We start from the raw sequence: 7500 nt of genomic DNA on the forward strand, positions 1-7500 counted from the left end.
CCTGTGGTCAGTGGTCATTTCCCCATGAAAAATAAAATAAATGAATAAAAGAAATTTCTTCCGCGGGGGAGGGGTAACCTGAGGCTACAGACGCAGGCGGAGGCGGAGGAGGAGGCGGCAGCGGAGCCATGAACAAGCTCTTTGCTTCCAGCATTGAAATACTAATGAGAGAAAGATGTCAGTCTGTCATCTATGGCACGGAAGTAACAGACTCTGGGGTGGGGGTCGGGGTCGGGGTCGGGGGGAGGGAGTGTTCAGCTCTTGGGACATGATGGGAGACGAGGACCTAGAGGGGGTTGAAGAGTTATGTGGAAAGATGAGACATGTTGTACATGTACAAACTGCTGTATTTTTCTGTCGACTGTAAACCATTAACAACACCCCCCATGAAGGAAGAAAGGAAGGAAGGAAGGAAACAGAGAAAGAGAGAGAGAGAGAGAGAGAGAGAGAGAGAGAAAGGTCTCCTGTGAGCCTGCTGCATACCACCATGCCTTTTCTGGCTAGAGGCCCCAGATGTCCCAAGGCAAAGCACACCACTGTCAAACCAGAAAAGGCCAGTGTTCCCATCTGCCTATTTCAGTGCCTCCGTTCCTATGATTGAAATATATATACATATGTATATATTATATCTATTTATCTTTCTCCTCCTCCTCCTCCTCCTCCTCCTCCTCCTCCTCCTCCTCCTCCTCCTCCTTCTTCTTATCCCTCCAGGGTTATTGCTGGGCTCCGTGCCTGCACCATGAATCCACCGCTCCCGGGGGCCATTTTCCCCCCTTTTGTTGCCCTTGTTTATCCTCCTTCTTGCCCCCCACCCCAGCACTGCTCAACTCTCCTTTATGTTGGGGGGGTTGGAGAATCGAACCTGGTACTTGGGAGACTCAGGCATGAGAGTCTCTGTGATAAACCTATTCCTTTGTTAATGGTGAAAAGTGTGGAAGAGGGTGACCTACCAAAAGACAGGCATATACACAACTCTCTCCCCTCTCTCTCTCTCTCTCTCTCTCTCTCTCTCTCTCTCGCTAAGAGTCGTACGAGTTTTGTTTTTGTTTTTTCCGTGTGTCGGACGGCGGGTCTCCGACAGAGACGAGAAAAATATATAACGAGACTCAAAGAGGGTCGGGGAGAAGGAGGAGGAGGAGCAGGAGGAGGAGCACGCGCACACACACACGCGCACACACACACACGCGCACACACACACACGCACACACACACACGCGCACACACACACACACACGCGCACACACACACACACACACACACACACACACACACACACACACACACTTTTTTGTTCTAAGTCCCATCTCTAATAAAATACTTTGGGGGGGGCAGGGAGGGAGGGAGAGAGAGAGAGAGAGAGAGATATGGGTGAGAGTAACCCGGAAAAATGCCATTTCTTTGCATGTGATCAGAAAAGGTTCAGACTAAAATATTATTTTATATTTAAAATGAGAACATCCAAGAGTGTACGAGACAGCAACAAAGATGAAAATAGGTGGAACTCCACAGATGTTGGTGCGCGCGCGCGCGCGCGCGCGCGCGCGCGTGTGTGTGTGTGTGTGTGTGTGCATGTGTGTATAAAGGCCATTTACACATTGACATCCCCCCACACACATAGGCATACACATACAGAAAAGGTGGAGGGATTAGGCCTCTTCTTTCTTTTCTAAGAATTCACCCTCTCCCCTTTGGGAGGGGTATATAGTTTCCTAAATACACCTACCCCGAGCTCGGAAAAAAATTGATTTTTGAGTAATTAATTAATTGGCTGCCTCACTTTAATTCATTGACTGGGCCCCCCTTCCTCCTCCTGCTCCTCCTCCTGCTCCTCCTCCTCCTCTACCACCACCACTACCATCCCTTTTTAAATTATTTATTTTATCACTCTCTCCCTTCTTGCCTTGAGTCTCCTCACCACGTGACACATGCCCTCTGATGGAGGCATCACTAAAACTATCCATTTACATGGTGATAGGGTTCAGGACACAAAGGTTTGTCACTTTATTTTCATTTAATTTTATTTTATTTAAGATTGTACTTATTTCTGACGCAGAAAGATACAAGGGGAGACAGAGAAAGAGCCAGACATCACTCTGGTACGTGTGCTGCCAGGGGTCGAACTCAGGACCTCCTCCTCGTCGTTGAAAGTCCAATACTTTATTTATCCACCGCGCAACCTTCTGGACTGCCACAATGTAACCCGCTGCGCTGCTGCCGGACTCCCACTAATGTTATGTTTTGATTTTTACGAGAGCACTGCTCAGCTCTTGTTTTCTTTACTTTTCTCTTTTTTCTTTTTCTTTTTTTCCCTTTTTTTTTTTTTTTTTTTTTTTTGCCTGTTTGTTTGTATTATGGCTGGCGCTCAGTGCCTGCTTGCACTACAAATCCACTGCTCCTGGAGGTTGTTTTTCCCATTTTTTTGCCCTTGTTGTTACCGTCGTTGTTGTTGTTAATGCTATTCTTGTCAATGCTGTCTCAGCTCTTGTTGTTTTATGGAAAAAACAAGACCCTGATGGGGGGGGGAGAAGAAAAGGGGGGCAGGGGTGGGGGTTTGGTTTATACAAAAGAAGTTGTATAATCTTTGGTTATACAAAAGACCTTCACTTTTTCCCCTGAGGCCTCAAAGTGCCAGATTCATTCCACAACAGGCCACAAAGCAGAGCTGAGTAGTGCTCTGGTTGGTCTCTGTGTGTAGATTTCTCTCTCTCTCTCTCTCTCTCTCTCTCTCAATCTCTCTCTGTCACCAGATGGTGGCTGGGGGGGGGTGTGGTGTCGAGTGATTGAACCTGAGACTTTTGAAACCTCAGTCATGAGAGTCTCTTTCTATAACCATTATGCTGTTTACCCCCACCCCGGCCCTGTAGATTTCTCCTTTCTCACAAATACATACTTTCTTAAGTTTTATTTATAAAATGGAATAAATACAATTTTTAAAAGCATTTATTTTTGATTGATTGACTGACTGACTTTTCTTTTTTTTTTTTTAAATATATATAAACAAGGGCAACAAAACTGAGAGGGGGGAAGAAAAAAAAAGGCCTCCAGGAGCAGTGGAATCCTGGTGCAGGCACCGAGCCCCAGCAATAACTTGGGAGGGGAATATGTATGTGTGTGTGTGTGTGTGTGTGTGTGTGTGTGTGTATGTATTTTTTTTTCCATTGCATACTACGTGTGCCTAACCCAGTGTGCCACGCCACCACCCAACCCCCGACTCTATCTGTCGTCTATTTTCATTTGAGAGAGGGAGCTGAGGTCTCAGGTGGGATCCCCACAGACCAAGACCAGTTGCCAGAACTCAGCAATATTCTGTCCCTGCCTTCCCCCCTCCTTTTTTTTTTTTTTTAAAATCTACTCTTCAATATAACAATCCGGATACATTGTAAGGGGTTCAGCATAAACTGTAACGTTTCCTTTAAAAGAAAGAAATCCAATAAACCATAGGGAACTCCAAAGGTGTCCTTCCCACACCCCTCTTCTCTCTCTCTCTCTCTCTCTCTCTCTCTCTCGATAGAGGGACTAACTAACTCGACGACCCCCCCCCCAACACTTACTGTTCCCTCTCCCCCAAACACACTTTAGGGGTAGGGATGTACAGTTTTCTAAATGCACCTCCCCCTAGTTCAGAAAGAAAGATTGGGGGGCCGGGTGTCGGTGCACCTGGTTTAGCACACAGAGAAAGAAATGCAAGGAGCCGGGTTCAGTCACTAACCTTTGCTCACGGACTCCCTCCCTCCCTCCTCACGCACTCAGGAATGTATGTCCGGCTTGCCCACTGGCCGTGTGTGTGTGTGTGTGTGTGTGTGTGTGTGTGTGTGTGTGTGTGTGTGTGCGTGCGCGCGCGTGCGCGCGCCCTGATCCTGCCGGGGGCCGCCGTCGCCGCGATCCTCCCCCGGGGTCCTCGGACGGCCGCCGCCGCCGCCGCCGCCGCCGCCGCCGCCGCCGCCGCCGCCGCCGCCGATCCTGCCGGGGTCCGCCGCCGCCGCCGCCGCCGCCGCCGCCGCCGCCGCCCCCGCCCCCGCCGCCGCCCCCGCCCCCGCCGCGGTCCTGCCGGGGTCCGCCGCCACCGCTGCCGGCCTGACTTTCACTTTCTCGGCTCAAGGGGATGAGTGCAGGGTGCCCCCTGGCGGCCGCTTCTATATTGCCGCCGCCTCCTCCCGAGTTCCGGCTGCAGAGGCAGAGGGGAGAGATCTGGCTGCGCTTGGCCGGGCGAGAGTTCCAGGAGCCCGGCTGTCGAGCCGGTCTGTCGCGCCCCTGGTGGCCTGTGCGCACACCACTCTCTGGACGCATGCCGTAGCTGCAGTTTACTAGGGGAGTGAGTGTTGCCGGCCGGGCGACACCGCCGCGGCGCTGCCCGTGCAGGCGCGCGGGCGGGCGGGCGGGCGGCTTGAGGCCAGCCGGTCGGGCCGGCCGGAGCCTCCGCCCGCGGAAGTGGGTCTGCTCTGGGCCGGGCCGGGTCGGGCCGGGTCGCGGCGCGGCGCCGCCCGGGCAGGCGCGCGGGCGGGCGGCTTGAGGCCAGCCGGTCGGGCCGGCCGGAGCCTCCGCCCGCGGAAGTGGGTCTGCTCTGGGCCGGGCCGGGTCGGGCCGGGTCGCGGCGCGGCGCCGCCCGGGCAGGCGCGCGGGCGGGCGGCTTGAGGCCAGCCGGTCGGGCCGGCCGGAGCCTCCGCCCGCGGAAGTGGGTCTGCTCTGGGCCGGGCCGGGTCGGGCCGGGTCGCGGCGCGGCGCCGCCCGGGCAGGCGCGCGTGCGCGCGGCTTGAGGCCAGCCGGTCGGGCCGGCCGGAGCCTCCGCCCGTGGAAGTGGGTCTGGGCCGGGCCGGGCCGGGCAGGCAGGCGCGCGGGCGGGCGGCTTGAGGCCAGCCGGTCGGAGCCTCAGCCCGCGGAAGTGGGCCTTGTCTGGGCCGGCGCGCGGGCGGGCGGACGGGCGGCTTGAGGCCAGCCGGTCGGGCCGGCCGGAGCCTCCGCCCGCGGAAGTGGGTCTGCTCTGCTCTGGGCCGGGCCGGGTCGGGCCGGGTCGCGGCGCGGCGCCGCCCGGGCAGGCGCGCGGGCGGGCGGCTTGAGGCCAGCCGGTCGGGCCGGCCGGAGCCTCCGCCCGCGGAAGTGGGTCTGCTCTGGGACGGGCCGGGTCGGGCCGGGTCGCGGCGCGGCGCCGCCCGGGCAGGCGCGCGTGCGCGCGGCTTGAGGCCAGCCGGTCGTGCCGGCCGGAGCCTCCGCCCGCGGAAGTGGGTCTGGGCCGGGCCGGGCCGGGCAGGCAGGCGCGCGGGCGGGCGGCTTGAGGCCAGCCGGTCGGAGCCTCAGCCCGCGGAAGTGGGTCTTGTCTGGGCCGGCGCGCGGGCGGGCGGACGGGCGGCTTGAGGCCAGCCGGTCGGGCCGGCCGGAGCCTCCGCCCGCGGAAGTGGGTCTGCTCTGGGCCGGGCCGGGTCGGGCCGGGTCGCGGCGCGGCGCTGCCCGGGCAGGCACGCGTGCGCGCGGCTTGAGGCCAGCCGGTCGGGCCGGCCGGAGCCTCCGCCCGCGGAAGTGGGTCTGGGCCGGGCCGGGCCGGGCAGGCAGGCGCGCGGGCGGGCGGCTTGAGGCCAGCCGGTCGGGCCGGCCGGAGCCTCCGCCCGCGGAAGTGGGTCTGCTCTGGGCCGGGCCGGGTCGGGCCGGGTCGCGGCGCGGCGCTGCCCGGGCAGGCGCGCGTGCGCGCGGCTTGAGGCCAGCCGGTCGGGCCGGCCGGAGCCTCCGCCCGCGGAAGTGGGTCTGGGCCGGGCCGCGCCACGCCGCTGCCTGGGAAGCGCGTATATCTGCTCCCCCCGCCCCCGCCCCGGCTTTTTGCTGGCTGATCTCAGAGGTCGATGAGATGTCCCTCGCGACCTCCGGGTCTAGCGGGGATGGTATGCTGCCTGGTGGCAGGTGGCCGGGGTGCAGAACCGAGAGTCCGGCCTTGAGGTGTGTCTCTACCCCGGATGAGGGCGTGACCATGTCTAGTGCCTGACGTCTGCAAACTCTGCCAGCAGATAGGTGCCGACACGCTCTCCCTCTGCCGGGTCTAGCCTGTTGCTGAGTGGAGTTTGTGGACTGCGCTTCGCGTGACTTAGCCCTGGACGCTTGGCCGGAGGGGCTTGCTTTCCTCGCCCTGTGGTCTCTGGCGGCAAGGCGCCCGCGCTTGTCCGCCGCTGCCCTCTCCCGCCGCTCGGGTCGCCCGCTTGGGCCTGCGCGCCGGCCCTCTCTCGCGTGTCCCACGGGCCTGTCAGCGTTGCGTGTGTCTTGTCTGCGGCGCCCGCCTCCGGTCTCTCGTGCCTGGCCCGAGGGGTGGCGGTGGAAGGCGGCGTGGGCCTTTGAGAGGCTCTCGTGCGCGTCCTCCGCCCCGCAGGGCGCTCGCGGCTGCAGTTCCGACAGCACAGAATGGACCTCTCACCCCTCGTCCTTTAAGGTTAAATAATAAAGTGTGTTGTGTGTGAGGCACCGGCTGGTCACCTTTTTTCTAGGTGTGCTCGCTCTTGTGTGCCCGCGTGTACGGCGTGTAATTGACTAGTCAAGGTGTGAGCCCCCCCGAGTTGGCTCTTGTTTTCCTGGGGTGCTTTGTCGGCTGCTCGCGTTGACGGCGTCTCCCGGGAGGAAGGGTGTGTGTGTGTGTGGTGGGCGAGGCTGAAGCAGGCCCCCCCCGGTCGTGCACCGGCTGCAGTCCTCCGCCGGCCCTGGCCGCTCCTTCCTTTCCCGGCCCCGCCTTATGTGGGTGACTGACGCGCGTTCTCGCTCTCGTTCCGCTCGCTCGCTCGCTCGTTCTCTCTCTTGCTCGACCGATGTGGTGACGGTGTGTTCTCCCGGGCCGGGCCTAAGCTGCGCCAGGCGAGGGACGGACATTCACGGCGAATGGGACCGCTCTTCTCGTTCTGTCCGCGGGCCCCGCGTCTCTCCTCCCCGCCAGTCGGCGGTGTGTGGAAGTCCGGGGTGCGGCCTCTCCGGCCCGACCCGTGCTCTCCCGCCTTCTGCGCCTCGCGGTGCCGTCGGCGAGGTGTGCCGGGGTTCCCCTGACGCGGCAGATGCTCTGGCCGCTCGCTGGCCCAGTGTCGCGTGTGTGGCGGGGTCGGCCCTTCCCCCCCGGTGGGAGAAAGGGGGCCGTCCTGCGGCCGGCGCCGTGTCGGCGCCGCGCTTGGTCCTCTCGCGGTGCCCCCCGGAGCGTTCCGGGTTTGTCTGTCAGGTGCGCGAAGCCTGAGACGGTGGTATCGCTCCCAGCCGCCCCCCGCGCTCACGCCGCCTCGCCCGCCGTGCTGCGGTGGTGCTCGCGGCTGCGCCCCCTGGCGGGTGGAGAAAGTAGTGTGGTGCTTCGGGGAACAACAGCACACACCGGCCTCTCTCGGGGGAAACGAGAGAAAAAAAAAAAGGGGTGGCGGGGGAGGGTGCGCTACGCTGCTCCCCCGCGCTCGCCGGTGGGCCTTTGGGTTCCTTGGCTCACGCGTGTGTGGCCTTGGGTTTTTGGCCGCCTCGAGCCTCTCCCTGCTTTCCGAAGCCCCCCAGGCGGGTGTT

Source organism: Erinaceus europaeus, unplaced genomic scaffold, assembly GCF_950295315.1.
Source record: "Erinaceus europaeus unplaced genomic scaffold, mEriEur2.1 scaffold_300, whole genome shotgun sequence".
Lineage (NCBI taxonomy): Eukaryota > Metazoa > Chordata > Mammalia > Eulipotyphla > Erinaceidae > Erinaceus > Erinaceus europaeus.